This window comes from Mesoplodon mirus (assembly GCF_964341445.2).
Source record: "Mesoplodon mirus genome assembly, chromosome: X".
In the NCBI taxonomy this organism is placed as follows: domain Eukaryota; kingdom Metazoa; phylum Chordata; class Mammalia; order Artiodactyla; family Ziphiidae; genus Mesoplodon; species Mesoplodon mirus.
The window spans coordinates 102,218,984-102,246,393 of record NC_138981.1 but is presented as its reverse complement, the minus strand read 5'-3'; the positions used below and the strand labels follow the sequence as shown (position 1 = coordinate 102,246,393).

At 43.3% G+C, this 27,410-nt stretch overlaps 1 long non-coding RNA gene across 6 annotated transcripts in view; it reads right to left on the bottom strand.

Annotated features, from left to right (window-relative positions):
- LOC309796047 overlaps positions 1 to 27,410 on the bottom strand; it is a 65,549-nt gene that overhangs the window by 19,542 nt on the left and 18,597 nt on the right. For 5 of the 6 annotated variants that reach the window (XR_014292410.1, XR_014292411.1, XR_014292412.1 and 2 more), the window contains 2 exons: positions 18,994 to 19,047; positions 10,282 to 10,355 (listed from right to left, as the gene is read on the bottom strand). This is a non-coding gene — a long non-coding RNA (uncharacterized lncRNA). Of the gene's footprint in view, positions 1 to 7,472; positions 7,977 to 10,281; positions 10,356 to 18,993; positions 19,048 to 27,410 lie in introns of those variants that run through there. The other variant, XR_014292415.1, reaches the window with a different exon arrangement.

The window sequence follows — 27,410 nt, the reverse complement described above, 5'->3', positions numbered from 1 at the left end:
GGGCAGGGTATAGAGAATGAACAACTGAAGTGGAAAATCAGATGAACAAAAATGTAGGGGAGGTTGAAAATGTTCATGCCTCAACATGAAAGGCTCCGATTGCACCAGCTCTAAAGATGCATTTCTTTCCCATTCGCATTCGAGTCTCAAACATTTAACTAGCTTCCTAGGTGCACTTTATTTCTGTTATTTCTCAGAAAGCACTTCCTCTGTGACTATTACTTTGCAAAGGTTTGGACTATCTTACTGCTCAGTTCTCCCACTCCCTGGGCCACACCTCAGCTCACCTGCTTGGAGCCCAGGGGCCGTGGCCAGAAGCCCTCAGGAAGGCCACTGTGCCTGCCCCAGTGTCTCTGCCGTCCATCTGTTGCTCCGCTTATTTAACCACGGGCTGCTGTCATTATATGGTTTGAATTTGTTACAAATCAAGATGATAAACTGCACTTTTGATTATTCCTTTGCTGTTTGAAACATCCTTTTGATGCCCTAAGAGCCACTTACCTATACATAAAATAAGCAGCTGTCTCTTTTATGAACCATCAGATTGAAAATGTGTCAACTCAAGCACAGTCTACCAGTTTACTAACTGTTGGCCAATGGCTAATTAACAGAAATGAGCTATGTTACTGGCAGACACACCGACCGTTACCTCATTAATTGTACGTGTCTGTGTGTGGCAGGAAGTTGTAAAATAACACTGGTGAAGAAGACCAGGGCCCTGGTTCACCCCGGGGCAGAAGGGGCGTTTGCTTCCTAAATGCAGCATGCAAGGGTTGTCCTACTGCCCTCAGTGCCAGGGTAAGCCCAGCCACCGAGACTGACTCCCCTCCCTCACAGGAACTGGACTCGATTCACCCACCACCTGAAGTCTCCGATACTTGGCAGTCAAGTTCCTTTTACAGGTAGGACTTCAAGAGTGGCCTGCCTTTGGGGAGAAGGATAAAAGGCTATAAACACAAAAGAAGGGGAAACTGAATAAAAAGGAAAGCTCTCCTTCGATCAGAAGGTGCCTTTCTCCTTAGTTAAGTACACTGGATTCATAAACACTCTTTTATTGAATTGGGTTTCAGAGCTTTTACTTAGTGTTGACTTACTAGGTAGATAAGACAGCAACAAACAAGGCATCCTTAAAACGTTACCTTCTAGGCAATTGTACTCATTCCTGTGCATGGGACTGGTTCTAGAATCACACGGAAGTTCCTGGGCAAGAAGCATATGTCTAGAAGTCCACTGGCCACTGCTGTCCTGGTAGGTTTCTCAAGTGGTGAGAGAAGTGATTTGAGAACAGTTCAGGCAGTCAGGGGTGCTGCTTTCTAGTTTTAGAACTCTATAATGCTTGTTTAGAAATTATTACCTACTTCTTGCCTCTCTACTTTTTTTTTTCGCCAGAAGAAACAGATTAAGAACTGGGTAAGAGAAACATTAATAACTGTCAGTCATTTGACCAAAGGTGATTTCATTGCACACAGATTACACTGTTGCTGCACTATTACAAAGCCTGCTTAGAGGACTAATCAACAAAATTGGAGAGCAATTCTTAAGTAAAAAGGGATCTTAAAATGAACTACCGAGAGATACAACGATGTGATGAATCCCAAAGACATGATGCTGAGTGAGAGAAGCCAGTTTCAAAGTTACCTACTGTATGATTCCATTTCTATGACTTTCTCAAAAAGACCAAACTACAGGGCTTCCCTGGTGGCGCAGTGGTTGAGAGTCCGCCTGCCGATGCAGGAGACATGGATTCGTGCCCCGGTCCAGGAAGATCCCACATGCCGCGGAGCGGCTGGAACCGTGAGCCATGGCCACTGAGACTGAGCGTCCGGAGCCTGTGCTCTGCAACGGGAGAGGCCACAGCAGTGAGAGGCCCGCATACCGCAAAAAAAAAAAAAAAAAAAAAGACCAAACTACAGTGATGGAGAACACATCAGTGGTTGCCAGGGTTTTGGGGCGGGGGTTGTGTGTGTAACTACAAAGGGGCAGCATGAGGGAGCTTGGGGGGATGAATCCAGATACAGTCTGTATCCTGACTGTAGTGGTGATTACATGAAACTATACATGTATTGAAATTCATAGAACTGTATACCAATAAAATCAATTTTTCTATATATTAACTTAAAAACTAATATTAAGGGAAAATGCACTTTTCCCATTGTTTGTTTAGTCCTCTGTGAAATCAAGTTTCGCCTCTGTAAAATCAAGTGGTAAGTTCAAGATGCTCCAGGTCTGAAGAACAGGCATGAAAAGGGCTCTTCGGAAAAGATCATAAAAACCCTCTGAGCTCCTCCTAAGGAAGGTGTTGAATCTAAGAAGGCGGCGGAGCATATGTTTGGAGGCGCTGGCCAAGCAATGGAATGGGGTTTGCAGCCCATCATCCACAGCTTCTCATTCCCCCTCAGAGTTCCTCTTGTGGTCTGAGCCTGCTGGCTGACTGACTAGGGTTAGGGGTGGCGACTGTTCACCATACAGAGTTAACAGGCCCATTCAGCCCTCACATATTGGCTCCATGAACAATGATCAGGCCAGTGATTCCTATGTTAGAAGGGCTAGGGTGGGGACAGGTTGGAGATACCCTATTTTGATTTCCTGGTGCGGCCCTCTGATATGAAGACATGTAGCAAACGTTTGCTTTCTCATGGAAGTGATTTGCAATTAAATTTGGTTACTGAGAATTTCCAGAAGGTGAACAATACCTGTTTGGATTATCAGAGGCTCCCGAAGGGGCTGCATCCCCAGGCTGGGGGAGTCACTGTTCTTTGTAACTATCTAGTCTGTAGCCAGATGGCCAACTAGTTCCATGCCCGTGCAACGAAGCAGATTCCTTAGCCCAGCTTCTGGCAAAATGTTCAAGGGCTCAATTTTTTGTCTTCATCTTTTTTTTAATTGAACTTTTTATTTTGAGATCATTGTAGAGTCACATGCAATTGTAAGAAATAATGCAGCGAGATACCACATACTCTTTAATCCAGTTTCCCGAAGGGGTAACATCTTGTCAAACTGTAGTATAATGTCACAATCAAGGTATTGACACTCCTGCAAACTGTTGATCTTGCCCAGATTTCCCCAGCTTTACTTGTAAACATTTGTTTGTATGTGTCTGTGTATTTAGTTGTATGCAATTTTATCGCATGTGTAGGTTCACATATCCACCGACACAATCAGAACTGTACTATCACCAAAAGGATTCTTCCTCTGCAGCCACACTCACCTTCCATCTGCCCCATTCCCTAATCCCCGGCACCCCCTAACCTGTTCCCCATCGCTATGTTTTTTGTCATTTCAATAGTATTATATAAATAATCATATAGTACGTAACCTTTTAAGACTGGCTTTTTCTCACTCAGGAGGATTCCTGGGAGATCTATTCAAGTTATTACATGAACCGATACCCCATTTCTTTTTATTGCTAAGTACTATTCCATGGCACGGATGTCCTACAGTTTAACCATTAATCTGTTGAAGAATACATGTATGAGTGATTCAGTTTCTCTGCATCCTCACCAGCATTTGGTGTCACTATTTTTTTATTTTAGCTATTCTGAGAAGTGTGTAGTAATACCTCACTGTGGTTTTGATTTGCACTTTCCTGATGACTTAGGTGTTGAACATCCTTTCATGTGTTATTTGCCACCTGTATATCCTCTTTAGTGAAACGTCTGTTCATATCTTTTGCCCATTTTCTAACAGGATTGTTTGAGTTTCCAGAGTTCTTTATGTATTCTAGATAAAAATCTTTTCTCAGATATGTAGTTTGCAAATATTTTTCCATTCTGTAGCTCATATTAATAGGATCTTTCATAGAACAAAACTTTGTAATTTTGATGAAATCCAAATAATAGTTTTTCCTTTTATGGATCATGCTTATGGTGTCAAGCCTAAGAACACTTTGCTGAGCCCTAGACCATGAAGATTTTCTCCTGTGGGCTTCTTTTCTACAAGTTTTATAGTTTTACACTTTAAGTCTGTGATCCATTTTGAGTTAATCTTTGTATACGGTGTGATGTTTAGGTCAACGTTCACTTATTTTGCCTATGGATGTCAATTGCTCCTGCACTATCTGTTGAAAAGGCTACCCTTCCTCCATTGAACTGCTTTTACATCTTTGTCAAAAATCAGTTGAACAAATTTGTGTGAGTTTATTTCTGGGTTCTCTATTCTGTTCCATTTATCTGTGTGTCTCCCTTCCACTACTACCATACTGGCTTGATTACTGTCGCTATATAGTAAGCCTTTACACTGGCTTATTCTTTTAAAAAGTTTATTCTTTATAAAAATCATTTTAACTACTCTAGGTCCTTTGCCTTTCCATATAAAAAAAATTGGGGGGGGGGGAGCTACACCACATGGCTTGCGGGATCTCAATTCCCCGACCAGGGATGAACCCGGGCCATAGCAGTGAAAGCCCAGGATCCTAACCACTAGGCCACCAGGGAACTCCCTCCACAGAAATTTTACAATAAGCCTATCTATATCTATATCTACAAAAATCCTTGCTTGGGTTTTGATAGAGATTTCATTAACCTATAAATCAACTTGGGGAGAACTGACATCTTAGTATGTTGATTGAGTATTCCAATCTATGAACACAGTCAGTCTCTCAAATTACTAATGTCTTAAGTTCTTTCATCGGTGTTTTGTAATTTTCAGCATACAAATCCTGTACCTGTTTTGTTTAGTTTATACCTAAATATTTCATTTTCTTTGGAGCACTTATAAAAGGTGTTATTTTCTTTTAGATTTCCAGTTACTATATAGAAATGTAATGGATTTTTGTGTGTTGCTCTTGTATCATACGGCCTTGCTGACTTCCATTATTAGTTCTAGAAGGTTTCTTTTTAAGATTTCTTGTGATTTTGTATGCAGATGATCAAGTTTTCTGCAAATAGAGACAGTTTTACTTTGTTCTTTCTAACCTGTATGTTTTAAAATTTCTTTTTCTTGCCTTGTTTCACTGTCTAGAACTTCCAGTACAATGTTGAATAGAAGTGATAAGAGCAGACATCCTTGCCTTGTTCCAATCTTAAGAGCAAAAGCATTCAGTCTTTCACCATTAAGTATAATGTTAGCTGTATGTTTTTTGTAGATGTTCTTTACATGGTTAAGGAAGTTCCCCTCTAATTCCTAGTGTACTGAGAGTTTTTATCACAAATAAATGTTGAATTTTATCAAATGTGTTTTTCTGTGCCAATTGATATGGGCATATGATTTTTGTTTAGCCTTTTGATATGGCAGACTATCTTGACTGATTTTTAAAATATTGAACCAGGCTTGCATACCTTGAATAAATCCCACTTGGTCATGGTGTATAATTCTTTTATACATTGTTGGTTTCATTTTGCTAATGTTTTGTTGAAGATTTTTCTAAGTTCATGAGATACTTGTCTATAGTTTTCTCCCTTTTCTGCACTGCCTTTGTCTGGTTTTGGTATCTTTCTGGGACTCTGATATGAATGTTGGATCTTTTGCTATTTCCCACAGGTTTCTGAGGCTCTATTTTTTTTCCAGTCTATTTTCTCTCTGCTGCTCAGATTGAGTAAGTTCTATTGGTTTATCCTCAAGCTCACTGATTCTATCATCTGTCATCTCCACTATACTACTGAGCCTATATAGCAAGTTTTGAATTTCTATTATTGTATTCTTCAGTTCTATAATTTCTGTTTGGTTCTTCTGTATAACTTGTTTTTCCTTTGCTCAGATTTTCTATTTTTTTCATTTGTTTCAAGAGATGTTGCAATTGCTTATTGAAGCATTTTTGTGATGCTGCATTAAAATCCTTGTCAGATCATTCCAACATCTGATTCATCTTGGACATCAGCTGATTGTCTTTTCTCATTCAAGTTGTGATTTTCTGGTTCTTGGTATGATGGGTGATTTTTCATTGTATTCTGGACATTTCGGCTACTATGTTAGGAGACTATTTAAATCTTTTATTTTAGCAGGCAGTCAATGTTTAGGTTTAGCACACAAGTCCTAACCTACTTTTGTAGGCTGTGATTTCAATGATGATTTACTTTTCAGAGCCTCTGTGGTGCAGTTTTGGTCTGATTGGTTAATGTGGTGCTGATGGGGCCCTCACTGGTCCCTGCTGGTGTTGCCTGAAGGAGCAGAAGGTGCTTTACCAGGCTGCGTTGCCTGATGTCTCTAGGTGGAGGAAGTGAGTCTCTAGTCTGTGGAAACAACAAATCTTCCCTGGCTTTGCTTACTCTGGTGGAACCCCACACACACACACTTGCCAGTGCTGTATGCCCTCCTGGTATCTCTTCTGGGGAGAGGGGATCCTTAAGACCATGGGGACAAAGGCTTCCTGAGCCAGACTACTTGTTGTGGTGGGATTTCCTCTTGATGGTGCCCTGGTTGCACAGTATCTTTTGGTGGGGTAGGGGAGTCTCTGGTCTGGTGAGAAAGGAAAGCACTTCCCCTGGCTGCTTATTTTCAGTGGGGCTCCCTGTTAGACTCCCTTTGCTGGAGTTGCCATGCTCACTTGGTGTTGTCAGCAGGACTCCCATTCAAACCAGAGGGAGAAGGAGCCTATCTGAGCCACTGTTGCTAGGTTGGGAGCTGGGAAATGCTGGGCCTGGGTTGCCTTCTTCTGTTGGGTAGTAAGTCATAAGGCTACCATAGTGTTCCTCCAGTCCTGGAATTCCTAACCATTCTGCCGTCCTCTTTACATCTTCTAGAATTCTCCTTTGGTTGCCTCTTGAATTATTTCTAGGATTCATAATTATACTTAGCTGGGAGGAGCAAGGAGAAATGAGTCTATGCCATCTTGTCCAGACTGGAAGTAGAAGACCAATTTTGCACTGGCTTCTGCTGCTGCTTCTCCTGGGAATGACTCAGGCTTTCATCTGCCACCCTTTCCTTGGCAAAGGGAAACTCAGGAGGCTTTGCTTTGGTTAATATAACAAGCTCCCAGTTTGGGGGGTTTTGTTTGTGTGTATGTGTGTGTGTTGTTTGTTTTTAAGAAAGGCTGGCAGACATCAGCCCTGAAGGAGCAACTGTGTTACAGTGGGGCAAACACTCTTGATAGGATGCTGAGTCAGCTGTGGATCTGTCTTGCCTATAAGGTACTCCTGTGCCACTGTACTCACAGGATCATATTTTGAGGAGTCAGAACAACCAAAGTTTGGTATTTCCAGACAGGATGGTGGCAGAAAATAAGATTTTAAAATATTCTCCTTCCTTTGCATAAAACCTTGGCATATCAGTGTGTGGCATACTCTGTGCAGCACTGGTCCTCAAGGAAAACAAGATGCCACTGGAGAACACTGCCTGTTATGGTAAGCTGAATCATGATTCCCCAAAGATGTCCACATCCTAATCCCTGGGACCTGTGGAAATGTTACCTTACATGGTAAAAGGGACTTTGCAGGTGTGATTAAGTTAAGGATTTAAGAGGGGGACATTATTGTGGATTATCCAGGTGGGCCTATTCTAATTACAGAGTCCGTATAAAAGAGAGACAGGATGGTCAGAGTTAGAGAAGGCAATGTGAAGCAGAGGTCAGACAGTGAGAGAGAGGTTTGAAGATGCTATTCGTTGGCTTTGAAGATGGAGGAAGGGGCCAGAAGCCAAGGAATGCAGGTGGCTTCTGTAAGCTAAAATATGGCTGATTTTTAAAAAATAAATTTATTTATTTATTTATGGCCGTGTTGGGTCTGTGTTGCTGCATGCAGGCTTTCTCTAATTGCGTTGAGCAGGGGACTACTCTTTGCTGCGGTGCACGGGCTTCTCACTGCGATAGCTTCTCTTGTTGCGGAACATGGGCTCCATGTGTGCAGGCTTCAGTAGCTGTGGCTCGCGGGCTCTAGAGTGCAGGCTCAGTAGTTGTGGTGCATGGGCTTAGTTGCTCTGTGGCATGTGGGATCTTCCTGGACTAGGGCTCGAACCTGTGTCCCCTGCATGGCAGGCAGATTCTTAACCACTGTGCCACCAGGGAAGTCCCCAAATGGCTTATTTTAAACTTCTAATCTCCACAACTGTAAGATAATAAATTTGTGTTGTATTAAGCCATGAAGTTTGTGGTAATTTGTTATAGCAGCAACAGGAACTAATACACTGACAGAGGGCAAGTGACATGATCAGGGTAGGAGGTCAGGGGGTATCGCAGAGTAGTAGGAACATGGCTGCTGCACAAGGACATGCTGAAAACATGAGACTTCAATCTGGAAAGGGGAAACCTGAGAGGAGACTGATTCGAAGTCTAGACCACTGATGAAAAATAGAACTTTCTGTGATGATGGGAATGTTGTGTATCTGCATTCTCCAGTACGGTAGCCACTAGCCACATGTGACTACTGAGAACTTGAAATGTGGCTAGTACTACTGATTTACTCAATTAATTTATATTTAAATTGTAAAAGCTTCATGTACCTAGTGGCTACTTGTATTGGACAGAGCAGATCTCTACCATTAAAAAGAGTGTGGGTAAGGTAAATACAAACTTATTCATTAAATCCTTCAATGCTAGAAAACTAGCCCAAAATAGCTATATCATATTAAAGAAGCACCAACACTTCTCTGGAGATCAGATTTCTCATAACCTCTGCCATAATATAACCACAAACCTAGAAAAGAAAAAAACATCTAAACAGCATGTCAAACTGCCACCATAAAATCCATGAACTTCACAGGAGGTGTATGGGGTCAGTCCTTGTTCAAACACCTGTACATTAGAAAAACCTAGAATATGCTGATCTCAGCCTCTGACACCAAAAAGAGTAAAGCTGGAAACTAAACGAGATAGAATTTCAAAAGCACAGAAATCTGGGACCCATTTAATAGGGAAAGACATATTCCTACATGCCTCAAAGGTCCAGGGCAAAAGCAGATGGTCATAATGGCCATTCTGAGTCACAAAGGAAGGTTATACTATGTTCTGAATTATCTGTTTAAGAAGACAAACAGTGAATGATGTAATCTTTTTTTTAACATCTTTATGGGAGTATAATTGCTTTACAATGGTGTGTTAGTTGCTGCTGTATAACGAAGTGAATCAGCTATATGTATACATATATCCCCATATCCCCTCCCTCTTGCATCTCCCTCCCACCCTCCCTATCCCACCCCTCTAGGTGGACACAAAGCACCGAGCTGATCTCCCTGTGCTAGGCAGCTGCTTCCCACTACCTATCTATTTTACATTTGGTAGTGTATATATGTCCATGCCACTCTCTCACTTCTTCCCAGCTTACCCTTCCCTCTCTGCATGTCCTCAAGTCCATTCCCTACGTCTGCGTCTTTATTCCTGTCCTGCCCCTAGGTTCGTCAGAACTATTTTTTTTTTAGATTCCATATATATGTGTTAGCATACAGTACTTGTTTTCCTCTTTCTGACTTACTTCATTCTGTATGACAGACTATAGGTCCATCCACCTCACTACAAATAACTCAATTTCGTTTCTTTTTATGGCTGAGTAATATTCTATTGTCTATATGTGCCACATCTTCTTTATCCATTCATCTGTCGATGGGCATTTAGGCTGCTTCCATGTCCTGGCTATTGTAAATAGAGCTGCAATGAACATTGTGGTACATGACTCTTTTTAAATTATGGTTTGGTACATGACTCTTTTTAAATTATGGTTTTCTCAGGGTATATGCCCATTAGTGGGATTGCTGGGTCGTGTGGTAGTTCTATTTGTAGTTTTTTAAGGAACCTCCATACTGTTATTCATAGTGGCTGTATCAATTTACATTCCCACCAACAGTGCAGAAGGGTTCCCTTTTTTCTCCACACCTTCTCCAGCATTTATTGTTTGTAGATTTTTTTAACATCTTTATTGGAGTATAATTGCTTTACAATGTTGTTAGTTTCTCTGTACAACAAAGTGAATCAGCTATATGTACACATATATCCCCATATCCCCTCCTTCTTGCATCTCCCTCCCACCCTCCCTATCCCACCCCTCTAGGTGGTCACAAAGCACCAAGCTGATCTCCCTGTGCTATGTGGCTGCTTCCCCCTAGCTAGCTATTTTACATTTGGTAGTGTATATATGTCCATGCCACTCTCTCACTTCGTCCCAGCTTACCTTAGAAGAGAGAAAGAAAAACTCAACAAAGGAAATGGGTAAATGCAAAACAAAACAAAACAAAACTATCTTTCCAGTGTCATGCAAAAACCCTATTTTTAAGGTTCCAGCCACTATGCTATACCATCCACTCCAGCTCCTCGTCACTGTCACTTACACAGGAATGCTATGCACCAGGCTTGATAACTCACTTCAAGAACTCTCTCACCATTACCATCAACACCATTCTCACCTCATCCTCCTGCCTTACCTGCCACACAACTTCCAAATTTGGATCAATGCAATCATCAACCACTGCTGTTTCTATGTCCATTCTGCTGAGCCCTGGGGGGAGGAAATAACATAACAGTACAGACAGGATCATCTTGAAAAGCATGGTCTCTGTGGAATATTACATAGCAGTTATATACACAATAAATCTATATGTGCTGATGTGGAACAATATTCAAGGCACCTTAAATTAAAAAGCAAGTGATATCACACCCCTGAGTATGGCAATCACCAAAAAGATAGATTGTAACAAGTGTTGGTGAAGATGTGGAGAAACTGGAACCCTTATAGGCTGCTGGTGGGAATGTAAAATGGTGCAGCCACCTTGGAAAACAGTGTGGCAGTTCCTCAAAATGTCAAACATAGAGCTACCATATGACCCAGCAATTCCACTCCTTGGTACATACTCAAGAGACGTGAAACTTGTATTTGAATGTTCAGAAGAGTATTACTCATAATAGCTAAAAAGTGGAAACAGCCCAGTGTCCACTAACTGATGAACAGATAAACCAAATGTGGTCTATATGTACAATGGAATATTATTCAGCAATAAAAAGAATGAAGTTCTGATTCATGCTATAACATAGATGAACCTCAAAAACGTGTGCTAAGTGAAACAAGCCAGTCACAAAAGACCACCTATTATATACTTCCATTTATATGAAAGTCCAGAATAGGCAAATCTGTACAGACTGAAAGGAGATTAGTGGCTGCTTAGGGTTATGGGTGGGGATTGTGGATAAGGGGGTGATAGCTAAAGGGTACAGAGTTTCTTTTTGAGGTGATGAAAATGTTCCAAAAACTGACGATGGTGGTGGTTGCACATATCTGTGAATGTAACTAAAAACCACTGAACTGTACACTTTTAATGTGTGAATTGTATGGTACATGAATTATAGCTCAACAAAACTGTTTCTTTTTAAAAAAACCCAAGTGCTAGAATAATGCATGTACTATGAGTTCATTTACATAAAACCCCAAACTACATATGCATGTAATATAAACATTTATGAATGTATGTAAATATATAGAAGATGATTTGGAAGGCTACCCACCCATCTGTTAGCATTGGTTACTTCTGGAGAGGGAAACAGGATTGCCTTCTGTACTATCACACTTTCCTGTTTCTCCTCCTACCACCCTAGTTGTTCCTTCAAGTTGCTTTTGTAAGCGTTCCTTCCCCTGCCCATCTCTTTTGAATCTCATTCTACTCTTCAGGCTCTTCTTGAAGTAATCCTAAAATCATACATTTCCCATGGCTTCAACAACCTCCATCCATATCCTGACTCATTCATTCAGCAAATATTCATTGAGCACCTACTAGGTACTGTGCTAGTACCTTTGATTCCTTCCTCTCCCTCATCTCTCATCCCTTATCCAGCAAATTCCACCAGTCCTCTCTCCTATAAACATACTCTGTCTCTCTACTTCTCTCCATGTCCGTGGCCTCCACTGTAATGCAAGCTACTGTCATCTCTCCCAGATCACTGCAACAGTCTCCTCCCCAGTCTCCCTGCTTGCATAGGCCATTCTGCACACAACAGCCAGAGCCCACTTTTAAATATATAAATCAGCTCATATCAGTCTCCCTGCTTTGAAGCCCTCCAAGGACTTCCGAATACACTTTGCATAACATCTAAGCTCTTTGCTTTGACCTAGTAAGATAGAGCCCTTGCCTAAATCTCTGATCTCATCCCATCCTTGTTTGCTATGCTCCCAGCTATAATTTGCTCCCTCCTGAGGGTCTTTGAACTTGCCTAAAATGTTCTCTCATCATCCACGTCTCAGCTCCAGTGTCAGCTCCTCAGTGAGGCCTTCCCTGTTCATCCCAACTAAGTAGGCCCTGAGCCTGGTCAGTGTCTCATCGCATCTCCTGTTTTACTTTCTCCTAGCACTTACTGTCATCTGCAGTTGTTTCATTTATTGGTTTGCTTGTTCATTATGTTTCTTCCATGCCACTTGAATGTAAGCTCCATGAGAGTGGCAACTCTATTTGCCTTGTTCCTGCTGAATCTCTAGCACCTAGAAGGTACTCAATGAATATTTGCTGAATGAATGAGTCGGGAGATGGATGGAGGTTGGTGAAGCCATGGGAAATGTATGACCTTGGGATTACTTCAAGGAGAGCCTAAAGAATAGAATGAAATTCAAAAGAGATGGGCAGGGGAAGGAATTCTTACAAAGGCAACTTGAAGGAACAACCAGAGTGTCTGACCCTCAGGTTTTTGGCTGAAGCAACTAGGCAGATGGTGGGTGCCATTCACTGAGACTGGAAGATAAGGGGAGGAGCAAGCGGGGTTGGGGATTGCTTCAAGAACTGAGTTCTGGACGTGTTAAATTTGAGATGTGTATGAGTCACCCAACTGGAGATCCTAAGTAGATGGCTAGTTATAGAAGTCTAGATAGACTTCGGTGAGGTGGTCAGGGATAGAGATGGAAGTTTAGAAATTGAATTCATCAATATAGATACAGTATTTAAAGCCCCGGGAATAAATAACCTAGGAAGAAAGCAGAGAATGAGAAAAAGGGGGCCTGATGCAGAGTTCTAATGTCTCCCACATTTGTATCTCCAGTCCTCACCTCCTTCTCCCAGGAGTTCCAGAACTACCATCAAATGCCTTACATAAACCCCGTGTGTCCCAAAATGACTCCATCGACTTCCTCTTCAAAACTGGTCCTCCTTCTGTATTCACCAGTCAGTTGGACCTCTTCGTAACATCTCCAGTACAGTTCCCCACCTTTCCAACCCCGTGACAGTTACCTTAGGTCATCAATCTCATCATCTCATGCCTGGATGACTACAATAGTTTCTTAGCTGGTATCTCTGCCTCCAGTATTGACCCCCGACTGCTGCCAGTAGGGTCCTTCTAAAATCCCTTGATCATGGTACTTCCTTACTTAAAACCTTTCAATGGTTTCCCATTGTTCAAGATAAAGTACAGGACATCCCTGGTGGCGCAGTGGTTAAGAATCCGCCTGCCAATGCAGGGGACATGGGTTCAAGTCCTGGTCCGGGAAGATCCCACATGCCACAGAGTAACTAAGCCCGTGTGCCACAACTATTGAGCCCGTGTGCCACAACTACTGAAGCCCACGCGCCTAGAGCCCATGTTCCGCAACGAGAAGCCACCGCAATGAGAAGTCCACACACCACAATGAAGAGCAGCCCCCCTTCACCGCAACTAGAGAAAGCCCACGTGCAGCAACGAAGACCCAATGCAGCCAAAAATAAATAAATAAATTTATTTTTTAAAAAAGATAAAGTACAAATTCTTAAACCTAATGTATAAGGTCTTTCAGGACCTGCTTCCTGCTGACCTTTTCAATCCTGTCTTCTGCTTACTCCCTCTCCCTTACATCCTAGGCATACCAATTTATCAATTGCCTTTAGTTCTCTGGATGCATCATCCTTGTTTATTTCTACAAACATGTACCTACGATGCACCCCACCACTACCTGTTCTCCAGCTCTACGAAAAGTTTTGCCCTCCAACCAAGCCAACTTGCTCTCTTCTTTCTTGATGTCCCCTCAGCATCCTGAGCATCTTCCATCTTTATTTTCTGTAGTATCTTATTGTACTTCTATGTTCATGTAGCTCTCTCCCTCTACTAGCCTATAAGCTTAATGAGGGCAGGGATGGTACTTCCTTAGCTTTGTTTTACCAGCACCTAATATAGTGCCTAGCATATAGTAATCACATCAGCCAATATTTATCAAGTGCTTATCAGTGCCAAGTAATTCTATAAGTGCTTTACATGTATTGATTCATTTACAACAACCCTATGAGGCAGGTAGTATTATGCCCAACTGACAAATAGGAAATAAAGACAAATAGGAAATTAAGTAACGTTGCTCAAGTTACACAGCTAGTAATGGATACAAGCCCAGTCAGTCTAGCTCCAGAGTCTGTGCTTGTAACCACTAGTCTCTCAGCAAATGCCTGTTCAATGAATGTGAAATTGGAAATGTGGGACATGTGACTTTTTTTCATGTTATTATTCTGACCTTGACTATTTCATCTTTTCTTTCATTAAAAAATCTCATTTCATTCAGAGCTCAGACACAATACAGTTACAAAATCAAATAACAGATCCTGTGCTATGGAGCTCACGGGAGTCAATAAGGGCAAATGTCATTATCCTCACACCTCCAGGCACTTAGCAAGTCAGGTTGATTTACTGATGTTCAGCGACTAGGGCCAAAGCACAGAAAAGTAAGATAGGACAAAACATCATAACATCTTAACATCAAAACATCCTGACAGCAACCACTTACTGAGAGCCCCATAGATGCCAGGCACTTTGTTGAGAGTTTTACATGGATTACCTCATTCAGTCTTTCCAACAGCCCTCTGTGATATATGTACTGTTAGGCTCCCCATCTTACACATGAGAAAATAGGCTCAAAGAGGTTGGATAACTTGTGCAAGGTTGCAGAGTTAGTAAATGGCAAACCAGGATTTATGCCAGGGCTGCCGGCTGCAGTCCGTGCTTTATTGTTTTTTAACATCTTTATTAGAGTATAATTGCTTTACAATGGTGTGTTAGTTTCTGCTTTATAACAAAGTGAATCAGCTATACATATACATATATCCCCATATCTCCTCCCTCGTGCGTTTCCCTCTCACCCTCCCTATCCCACCCCTCTAGGTGGTCACAAAGCACCGAGCTGAGCTGACCTCCCTGTGCTATGTGGACCGCCCCACTCACCCTTGTCAACCGTGACTCTAGGGCTGCACTGCCCCCATTGGACAAACACTAGCCATACACGGCTAGGTCAATTTATTTATTTACTTTTTAAATTTTATTGAAGTATAGCTGATTTACAATGTGGTGCTAATTTCTGCTGTATAGCAAAAGTGACCCAGTTATAGATATATATATTCCTTTTCATATTCTCTTCCATTATGGTTTATCACAGGATACTGAATATAGTTCCCTGTGCTATATAGGACCTTGTTTATCCATCCTATATATACTAGTTTGCATCTGCTAATCCCAAACTCCCCATCCATCCCTCCTCCACCCCCTCTCCCCTTTGGTAACCATAAGTTTGTTTTCTATGTCTGTGAGTCTGTTTCTGTTTTGTAAATAAGCTCATTCATGTCATATTTTAGGTTCCACATATAAGTGATATCATACATATGGTATTTGTCTTTCTCATTCTGACTTAGTTCACTTAGAATGATAATCTCTAGGTCCATCCATGTTGCTGTAAATGCCATTATTTTATTCTTTTTTATGGCTGAGTAATATTCCACTGTATACATGTACCATACCTTCTTTATCGACTCCGCTGTTGATGGACACCTAGGTTGTTTCCATGTCTTGGCTATTGTAAATAGTGCTGCTGTGAACATTGGGGTGCTCGTATCTTTTCGAATTACGGTTTTCTACAGATATATGCCCAGGAGTGGGACTGCTGGATCATATGGTAGCTCTATTTTTAGTTTTTTGAGGAACCACCATACTGTTTTCCATAATGGCTACACCAATTTACATTCCCACCAACAGTGTAGGAGGGTTCCCTTTTCTCCAGACCCTCTCCAGCATTTATTGTTTGTAGATTTTTTTGATGATGGCCATTCTGACCAGTGTGGGGTGATATCTCATTGTAGTATTGACTTGCATTTCTCTAATAATTAGCAATGATGAGCATCTTTTCATGTAGGTCAATTTAAATTAATTAAAATTAACTACAACTAAAAATTCAGTTCCTCAGTCACATCAGCCACATTTTAAGTGCTCAAAAGCCACATGTGGCTAATGACTGCCATATTGGAGAGTGCACACAAAGCACATTGCCCTCATCACAGAAGGCTGCATAGGTCAGCGTGGCACCAGAGGGTAGGTTCGGTGAGCTTCTTGTAACTTGCTGCCCCCCTTCTCTCCACCCTGCCAGTCTGGCTCTTCTCACTTCAGCATCTTGGGGAAACTTTGAGGCATACGTTAAGGTAATAACTTTCATTATCGTCCCCTCCATCATTCACCTCCTCAGTAATATCACCCTTTCTATCCACTGCCTGCAGCTCATCCTCATGCCCCATCCCAGTCGCACCCTCCCCTCTCCAGTTCTGGGGAGACAGAGGTCCTGTTGTTATTCGTTCTCATTGTGCCTCCAACCAACCCAGATGATCCAGTGCAGGACAGGAACTTTACAGCCACAAGAAGCAGAGATCCCTGACTGTCATCCGCAGCCACACCCTGTCTCCCCACCTGCTGCCGGCTCAGCTCTCCAGAGGGAGGGCTCACCCTAACCCTGGCCCAGCCGGCTGCTGAGGTGCAGCCTCCTGTGGCCACCACGACTCCAATATGATTTTGGAGCTGGTGAAAAGGACCTGGAACCTTTCTAAAATCACATGTTACCCGATGTCAATGGCATCTAATAGGATACTAGAAGGCAGGCTGGTTATATATGATCTGCTCTGCACACAGGGATGAGTTGGGAAGAAAGGAGACAAAGCAGCCAGGGATAGGGGAGCTAAATAAGATACACTCAATTACCCATGGTCATGGAGAACAGACATGGCAGCTTATTAAAGCCAGTCAACAATCCCAAAGGCACTCTGGAATTCATCATACGACGCAGCCATAACCTACCTCTGAACCCCAGAGGATTTATCCATCTAATTAATTTTTCTCAGACTGATATTAAAATGAGTGTGTATTTTCCAAGCTGATTCTAACTGATGTCTAGAGAAGTGGGCAATGGCATGCATACCGGGAAGGGTAAAGACAGCCTAAAATGATTAATTTGCCACCGAAAATCTCAATGTATGTATTTGAGAGTCACCTGTACACACTGTCCAAAGAAGAATTCTGCCTGTCAAAGCAACTAAAGAGTTGAGCCACCTAAGACTCTTCTCGGAGGCCCACATCGAAGATGTAGGAAACGGTCAAGTCAAGCTGGATGTCTCTCAGTCCATAATGCCCCCAGTCACAAAATCAGAGACACCCTGCTGATTCCCAAAAGGTTCTCATGCAGAAGCAACTTCACTCCAGCGCATGTCACTTAACAGCAGGGGCTATAGTAGGGAAAGGAGGGGTGGGCAGGCTCTGTCCCCATCCCCGTGATGTGTGGGCCACACCACCTCTGAAAACACAGCTATAAAACAGGGACCGTAAGTAACACTCAGGGTTCTGCTTCAGTCATGCTTCAAGTGAGTAGAGCAGAGTGATAATGGAGCATGGAAAGGACAAGGGGCCAGAAGAAAGAATCAACATTGCTGAAAGCAAGAGTACTCACGAGACATGTATTGGTTTCTGCTTTCCCTCTGAAGGGGAGAAAGTAGGTCAACACACTCAAAGAACTGTGACCAGGAACAGTGGGTCTGAGAGGGAGGCACTGGCTGAGCCCTGCCAAGGTGAAGCAGTGAGACACATGCCTTTCACTTTCAGGCATTTGTCTGAGGTCACTTGGCCTTGGGAAAAACTCGGGCTGTGAATCCCTCGGTGTGTATTCTCTGCAGGGCCTCGGAGTTGGGTGCAAGGGGAGCCTCGCATTTTAAGACAGACATCTAAATGATTGGCTGGCGTGAGCTGGCAGGCACAGGAATGTTTATGAGCAAACTGCCTGCTTTGGCTTTCAGACAAGGTGGACAAGGCTCGGGGCAGCGTGGCTAAATATAGACAGCACAGGGGGCCCAGAACAGGAGAGCTCAGTTTCATTCCCAGGTCTCTCGGTTAACCTGAGGCAAACTCCCTGAGTGTCTTTCTTTCATGGACTGATTTGTTCTTGGTAAGGCAGGAGCACTGAGGAAGATTTCCCAGGCCTAGAGCAGGGGGTCACACTAAGTCTGCTGCATTTTCTTGCCTCATCTTCCCTCAGCGACCCAAGTATGGGGAAAACACCAGACTTGTGATCAGGTGGGTGGTGGAGTCACCGATTCACGTATGGAAAGAGGACAAGCTGTGATGACCCACTGGCGGCCACACGAGGTCCCCTCAACAAGCTTGCTGCCCAGTCAGAGCCAGAAGGAGGCTGACTGACCCCTGGTCTAAAGGTAGAGGTGTTAGAGAAGCATACCAGAGGCGCCAAATCAGAACTCTTGCTGCATAGCACACAGCTACGAGGCAAGCAGTGTGAAACCCAGGAATTTAGGTGGGCAATTTTAGGAGGAAGTTCAAAACCCAGGCAGTTCCTGCCCTCTGTCACTGCTCATATGCCATTCCTTTCCTCAGCAAGACGCTACTTGTACAGAAGCAAAGAACCCAGACCAAGGCGGCTGCTTGTCCAGTCCAGTTAGGGGGCAGTGTTCTTAGGAAAAACCGGGACTAGCCATGGAGCAGGGGAGGCCGAGCCCAAGGAAACTCTTCAGTATTTCCCGCCCCAAGGGCCTCGGCCCTACCCTCATTCCTGGACACTTCTGCCAGAAGTCTCTATATATCCCTGGGTGGCAGGAATACCTGGGAGGAGCTACTATTTTTTTTTTCTGATTATAAAACTGATAAGTGATCATTGTATAAAATTGAGAGCATAAAGAAAATAGAAACTAGAAAATTTTAAAAATCACTATAATCCCATCACCTAAAGATTACTACTGTTAACAGCCTTTATGTAAATTTGGAGTAGTCAGGCCTGGATTCAAGCCCTGGCTCTATTGCTCACTTACAGTGTGACTTTGGGCAAGTTACATAAGCTCTCTGAACCTCAGTTTTCTTATCTGCAAAATGGGAATAATCATAGCACTCACCTTAAAGTGTTGTTTCAAGAATCTGAGAATTCCCGTGAAGAGGTGTAGTCGTCCCTGGCAAATAGTAAGTGATCAATAAGTGCTGGCCATCATCACCACCACCATCATCATCATTCTACGTGCCTGTATTCAAAACCCTCCATAATGATGGCTGCATAATATTTCACCTTGTGATGGTACTATTTCCTGAGTGTTAAACACCTATGTTGCTTCCAAGATTTTGGTATTACGAAACTGCTGCAAGGAACATTCTTGCACGTAATCTCTGATCATTTCCTTAATATAAATCTCCTAGAATTGAGTTTACTGGGAAAAAGAATATGAACATTTTTTAGGCCCTTGTTCCAGACTGTAAAATGGCTTTCTAGAAAGGTTGTACTCACTTACATGTCTACCAGCAGGGCATATAAGTACCTATCTCTTCATACTTTCACCAACACTGAGTAATAACATTTTTAAAAAGTCTTTGCCAATTTGATAAGGGAAATGGTGCTTTGTTTTCACTTGTAGGACTTTGACCATAAGGGTGGATACACATTTTTTTTTTTTTGCGGTACGCAGGCCTCTCACTGTTGTGGCCTCTCCTGTTGCAGAGCATGGGCTCCGGACGCGCAGGCCCAGCGGCCATGGCTCACGGGCCCAGCCGCTCCGCGGCACGTGGGATCCTCCCAGACCGGGGCATGAACCCGCGTCCCCTGCATCAGCAGGCGGACTCTCAACCACTGCGCCACCAGGGAAGCCCGAGGATACACATTTTAAGCTAACTCTCTGTTAAACTCTCTGGGAACACGTGAGTTCCTGTATGCAAGGAGTCCCTATACTTTAGTTTTGCTTTCTTAAAATATTTTAAGTCTCTTTCCCTTAGTAACTGACATACTTGTAATAAAAGCTATGCTGGTTTATAATAGCATATAACTGAAAGAAGCAAATGTTTTTTTTTTTTAATGGACCTGTACATACACATAAAAACATACACAGGGCTTCCCTGGTGGCGCAGTGGTTGAGAATCTGCCTGTTAATGCAGGGGACACGGGTTCGAGCCCTGGTCCGGGAGGATCCCACATGCCGCAGAGCAGCTAGGCCCGTGAGCCACAACTACTGAGCCTGCGAGTCTGGAGCCTGTGCTCTGCAACAAGAGAGGCCACAACAGTGAGAGGCCCGTGCACTGCGATGAAGAGTGGCCCCCGCTTGCCACAACTAGAGAAAGCCCTCGCACAGAAACAAAGACCCAACACAGCAAAAATTAATTAATTAATTAATAAACTCCTACCCCCAACATCTAAAAAAAAATACACAATTTTCCCCAGGCATGTGAGTAAATAAAGTATTCTGCCTCAAACCTAGCATATCACTTGGATATAGCTACATGTGTTAGTTCAATTTCGAAGTCATGCCCCCAACGTCAGTATAATTTTAACATTTTCCATTCAAGCTTAAGTGTCAGTTATAAGTCAGGATTCTGATTTTCCATCTTTTTTTCCCCCCTCAACCTGTTAGATAGGTCAGAGTTCTTAGTTACAAACTACAGAATCCACTCTGACTAGTTTAAGCAGAAAGGAAATTTATTGAAGAATATTAGACAGTTCCAGGATCTATTGAGACCCATAAAGCCAGGCTCTGAAGAAGCCAGAAGCATGGTGCAAGTACACTGGGAGCACTGCTCTGGCAAAAACACCACTGCCCCTACCCTGCAGAAGACAGCAATGCCCCCTGATCCTTGTCTTCCATTTGGAATTTCCAGGCTGCTGGTATCTCCCTTCCAACAGCCCCTAGAAGTCCATCAAAGAGAACAATGGGCTGGAGGGATTCAAGCTGCTCGATGGGGCCCCTCTGCAGTCTGCTGGTTTCTGCTGTCCAGGACAGCAGGACTGACATGCCCTATGTTGGATACCAGAAAGCACAGCGAAGTTTTCTGCATGTTTTGCTGGTTCTCACTCAACTTTCCAGTAGAATGTAAACTTTTAAGGGCAGAGACTGGCTCATCACTTTTAAGTAGTCACATACTGATTATTTATTAATTATCTGCTACATGCACCAACAGATATTTCTGAATGCCTACTCTGAATTTGCCATAGTGCTGGGTGCTGGGGATATAAACTGTGGACTAGATAGAAAAGCGTCTTCTCTCACAAGCTTACATTCCAGCCAGCGCTGAGTGACATCAAATATATAAACAATCATGATTTCAGGTGAGGCAAGGGGCAAGGCTACCTTCAATAGGGTGGTCAGAGAAGGTCTCCATGAGGGGCTGATGGTGGGAATAAAATGCTAAGGATGAGAAGGATCCAAGCATTTGAAGAGTTAGGGGAAGAACAGTCCTGGAAGAAGGAATATCACACAAGGAGGAAACAGACTGACTCACTGGCTCTGGGGCTGGAGCATGATGAGCGAGCAGGGGAGTGAAATGCTTGCATTTTAATCCGAGCACAGTGAGAAGCCACTGGAGGCTGTGAATGGCAGGGAGTGACAACATCTGGTACACATTTTGAAGGATCACTCTGGGTGGTGAGGGGAGAACACACCATAAGGGAGACAAACAGAAACATTAAGAAGGTGAGTAACCCAGATGAAAGATGATGGTGGATTGGAGCAGGGTTGCCGAAAGAATGGGAGGTGGTCACATTTGGGATACGCCTCAGAATTAGAATCAACAGGAATTACAGATTGGCTGTGGGAGGTGAGAGGAAGAGGAGGATCAAGGATGATGCCCAGATTTGGGGGCTTGAGCAATAGAGCAACTGATGCTGACAGTTACTCAGATGGGGAAGAGTGGTTGGGGGCGGGGCGGTTCGAGTTCACATTTTGACAGGTTCACGTGTCAGTGTCTATGGGACTGGATGTGGTGAGTAGATAGTGACGTGCATCTGAGTGGAGCTCAGAGGAGAGGCCAGGTCTTGTGTTGCCCCACACTGAGCACTCTGAGAGGGGACATGAACTGTACCAGACACAGCTTGGAAGAAGGAGTTAACACAGAAGGTCTTATCGATCAGTCCTTGCATGTCTCCAGGGGAGCCTGGCATCATAATTGACCCTTGACCTACCCTGGGGACTATGGCCCTCAGAAGGCTTTTTTATGTCTCTGATTGACCTTGTTGTTTTACGTATCTGTCCAGAGAAATGGGGCATGTTTGTACCAGTTCAGGGGGACCTCTCAGGAGTGTTTGAGAAGAGTCATGATGTACCTGCTTTCGATGCTAGAGTCCTGAGTTTTGTTTCATAAACACCTCAGACTCTGAGACTTGGTGGACTTTCCTGGGCACAGACATGTCACAGGTGTCCCTGTAGCTTGCTGTGAGCTGCTCCTGTGTGGCCCTGGGTAGGGAAGAACTTGGAAGCCTGTGCCTGAGCGACGCATATATTTTTCCCACTGCCTTTCTCTGTATCCTTTGCTGTAAGAAACCTTAGCTGTGACTAAAACCCACTGTTGAATCTTATGAGCCCTTCTAGTGAATCACCCAAGTTGAAGTGGTTGTGAGCCCCCCGAAACACAGCCTTTGCCCTCAAGGGGCTTAAGCTTTAGCTGAAGAGGAGAAAGGAAGAAACAAGAAGCAACAGTGACCCAAGCAGGACAATATATTTATATAGCATGGTCCACCCGAGGACAGGGACTAAGTCTTTATTCATCTTTATATCCCCCAAAGAGGGCTGGGGAACTGCAAGGGCCTCAGTAAAAGTTTGCTGAACTTCACGCAAGAGGTGGAACTTCCTGGATGGTGAGGATTTTCAATAAGCTAAGAAGAGAGGGAAGGCCTGCCAATTGGAGAAAACAACTTGATGGAGGCCCAAAAGCAAGAACAGGCAGGGTTTGTTTGTAGAAAGCTGTCCCCTCAGTCTCCCTGCTCCACAATGCCTGGCTCAGTCACCAAACAGTGGGCATTTAATAAAGTCGGCCACTTGTTAGGTATCCGGGCCCAAGTTTGCTGCCACACCTTCTCCAGCCTCCACCCCTGCTTTTCTGGGCAGCACTAAGGATGAGAGGTGAGGGCACAGCTTATTCCTCCTGCACCCGCTCAAGTCACTTGCAAGAGAGTAAACTGCGGCTGAGATGTCTAGTTCCAAATCTTACTGCAGCACAGTTAGCTGGGCTGATCTCCCTGTGATTCTGAGATAAAATTCCAGATGGGACTACAATACCTCTATTAATCCTGAATTCCATGTCAGTTTCAAAATCAAAACTCCCAGAACTTAGGCATCTCTAATACAATCTTGCCCAATTCCCTGGGCAGCTTTCAAAAGAAATAGATTCATAACTTCTTCACTACAAGAGAGGCTCAGGTGAAGGGAGATATGGAGACCAAGGAAAAGAGAAGGCACTCTCAAAAATGGGCCAAAACATTTCTGTCTGCATGAACAGGAAAGAGAATGGAAGGATGAGCACTTGGACTTTATAGAGATCATCGAATGCAACCGTTGCCCCTCCCCTCTAACAGATGAAGAAGAGATTTGTCTAGCATGGAAGCAACCTAAGTGTCCACCGACAGATGAATGGATAAAGAAGATGTGGCACATATATACAGTGGAATATTACTCAGCCATAAAAAGAAACGAAATTGAGTTATTTGTAGTGAGTTGGATGGACCTAGAGTCTGTCATACAGAGTGAAGTAAGTCAGAAAGAGAAAAACAAACCCCATATGCTAACACATATATATGGAATCTAAAAAAAAAAAAAGGTTCTGAAGAACTTAGGGGCAGGACAGGAATAAAGATGCAGACATGGAGAATGGACTTGAGGACACGGGGAGGGGGAAGGGTAAGCTGTGACAAAGTGAAAGAGAGGCATGGACATATATACAGTACCAAACGTAAAATAGATAGCTAGTGGGAAGCAGCCGCATAGCACAGGGAGATCAGCTCGGTGCTTTGTGACCACCTAGAGGGGTGGGATAGGGAGGGTGGGAGGGAGGGAGACGCAAGAGGGAGGAGATATGGGAACATATGTATATGTAAAACTGATTCACTTTGTTATAAAGCAGAAACTAACACACCGCTGTAAAGCAATTATACTCCAATAAAGATGTTAAAAAAAAAAGAGAGAGAGAGAGAGATTTGTCTAGGACCACACAGCTGATCCAGGACCAGAACCCAGTTTTCCTATTTCCAGTCCAGTGCTTTACCACATTTTAGTGGTATTCAGCCCTATTTGGTAGTTCTACTGCCATAAGAATCATCCCCAAAGAAGGTGGATGCATTAAATTTCCAAATTAGCAACCATCCCTTGGTGAAGCACGTTAAGAGCCAGCACAGGGGAGGGGGGCAAGAGGCTCAGCCAAGGCAGCACAATTGCAAGGGCTAAGTGAGACATGTTTCTGACTGCTTTACAGGCTCTGCAGCCTCACTGCTTCTTTGCTTTGAGCCAAGTCAATCACGCTCTGTGTCATGGGGTGGGGGGTCAGGCAGGGAGAGGAGTGAACAAAACAGACTTTCCTGCCGGCAGAGGTGCGTGGCCAGACTATTAATCGACCAGCAAAGGGAAGGAGGTAATTGCAGATGCATATGACAGCAGCAGAAAGCCCTGGCCCGACCAGCATCCCTCCCACCCAAGGCCTGCCAGTTCACAGCAGCCGGTCAGAAAGCTCATGGCCATGAGAACAGGATAGGTTGCCAGAGTGGAATCTGCACATCAGCCTCTGCGCCCTGCCCAGACTTCTGACTCAGAGGTGGTGACGAAGAGGCTGGGTTGGTCCAGCAGCACAGTGAACCCAGACGACAGGCTGGCAGTGACTTCTTTGAGGACCGAAGTCACTTCCTGTTTGGGACCCCCAAACCCTGAGCTGCACTCCAACACAGCTCGGGCCTCCACAGAGGATCACAGGTGGCTTCTAGGCCAATCGCAAAAATGTCAGAAAAAGCCTAGAGGTAGTTAAGGGAGCCTTAGATAAAGTCTGAAATGTGACGCCTCTACTGAGTACCAAATCCGAGAATGAATGAATTCAGGATTCAAATCACATTCTTACTCAATGCCTGAATCACTCTCACAAAACAAGACTTAGATTCAGCTCCTCTCAGGGCTTGAAATCCTCACTATAAAAAAGCATTATATTGTCATCACAGGAAATACCCCATAATTCTAGTTTAGGTGAGGTATGGCAGAGTTAGAAATAACTGGATTTGTACAGATAAGGGAATCGTATCCTTTAAACACTAAAACATTTAAACAGTATCTTTGATGACATGAAATATACGTGTATATATTACACGCTTCCCAGATTTCTTAATTCACTCGATGTTTTTCCAGCTAACTCAGAGTAATCAGAATCAACATGTTTTATTATGTTATGCCATTTTATTTTTCTGTCTCTTTTCAGGATATCAGGCCTTCAGCCAGCACTTGCTCTGTCAGTATCTCTGAGCTTCTTCCCCCCCATCCCCCACTCCAACATCTCTTCCTGTTGCTTCTAACCTGTACAACTAGGAACCAGATTACAAAACTCTTTATAGCTATGTTACAAGCAAGGCACTAGAAAATAAAGTGCCTTGGGGAATAAAGTTTGTGGCTTTAGTGCTATCTCTGTGTCTTTGAGGGAGTTTGTGGCTATTTCTTCTTTCCAGGTTTGGGGAAAATTTCCAGAGAGCAGAAGTTGCCAGAAACCTGGCCTGGGGTTAAGTGCTGTGCTACTGAATATTTGCCTGGGATCAGGCCAGGCCTCAAAATCCCCTGCGCCCACATCAACTCCCTGGCTCAGACAGCTCTGAGTGACAGAAAATTGGGAAGAATAACCAAGAATAAACATGAGGCCGTGCCAGATTCTTCTTTCAGAAAGTGAAGTGCTGACAAAGTAAGGGCAACATGGGCTTGGGGAATCTGCTCTAACCTCCAACAGAGGAGCATCCCTGCACTATCCCCAAAACTGTGAAGCACTGAGGAAATTAAAAAGGTGAATTCTCAGAACTAGAACAAAAAAATCTTAAAATTTGTATGGAGACAAAAAAGACCCCGAATAGCCAAAGCAATCTTGAGAAAGAAAAACGGAGCTGGAGTAATCAGGCTCCTGGACTTCAGACTATACTACAAAGCTACAGTCATCAAGACAGTATGGTACTGGCACAAAAACAGAAATATAGATCAATGGAACAGGATAGAAAGCCCAGAGGTAAACCCACGCACCTATGGTCAAGTAATCTATGACAAAGGAGGCAAGGATATACAATGGAGAAAAGACAGTCTCTTCAATACGTGGTGCTGGGAAAACTGGACAGCTACATGTAAAAGAATGAAATTAGAACACTCCCTAACACCATACACAAAAATAAACTCAAAATGGATTAAAGACCTAAATGTAAGACCGGACACTGTAAAACTCTTAGAGGAAAACATAGGAAGAACACTCTTTGACATAAATCACAGCAAGATCTTTATTGACCCACCTCCTAGAGTTACGAAAATAAAAACAAAAATAAACAAATGGGACCTAATGAAACTTAAAAGCTTTTGCAGAGCAAAGGAAACCATAAACAAGACCAAAAGACAACCCTCAGAATGGGAGAAACTATTTGAAAATGAAGCAATGGACAAGGGATTAATCTCCAAAATATACAGACAGCTCATGCAGCTCAATATCAAAAAAACAAACAACCCAATCCAAAAATGGGCAGAAGACCTAAATAGACATTTCTCCAAAGAAGATATATAGATTGTCAACAAACACATGAAAGAATGCTCAACATCACTAATCATTAGAGAAATGCACATCAAAACCACAGTGAAGTATCACCTCACACTGGTCAGAATGGCCATCATCAAAAAGTCTACAAACAATAAATGCTGGAGAGGGTGTGGAGAAAAGGGAACCCTCTTGCACTGTTGGTGGGAATGTAAATTGATACAGCCACTATGTAGAACAGTATGCAGTATGGAGGCTCCTTAATAAACTAAAAATAGAACTACCATACGACCCAGCAATATACCCTGAGAAAACCATAATTCAAAAAGACACATGCACCCCAGTGTTCATTGCAGCACTCTTTACCATAGCCAGGTCACAGAAGCAACCTAAATGTCCATCGACAGATGAATGGATAAAGAAGACATGGCACATATATACAATGGACTATTACTTAACCATAAAAAGGAATAAAATTGGGTCATTTGTAGAGACGTGGATGGATCTAGGGCCTGTCATACAGAGTGAAGTAAGTCAGAAAGAGAAAAGTAAATATCGTATATTAACGTATATACATGGAATCTAGAAAAATGGTACAGATGAACCTGTATGCAAGGCAGAAATAGAGGCACAGACATGAAGAACAAACGTATGGACACCAAGCGGGGAGGGTGGGGTGGGATGAATTGGGAGATTGGGATTGACATATATGCACTATTATGTATAAAACAGATAATGAATGAGAACCTGCTGTATAGCACAGGCAACTCCACTTAATGCTCTGTGGTGACCTAAATGGAAAGGAAATCCAAAA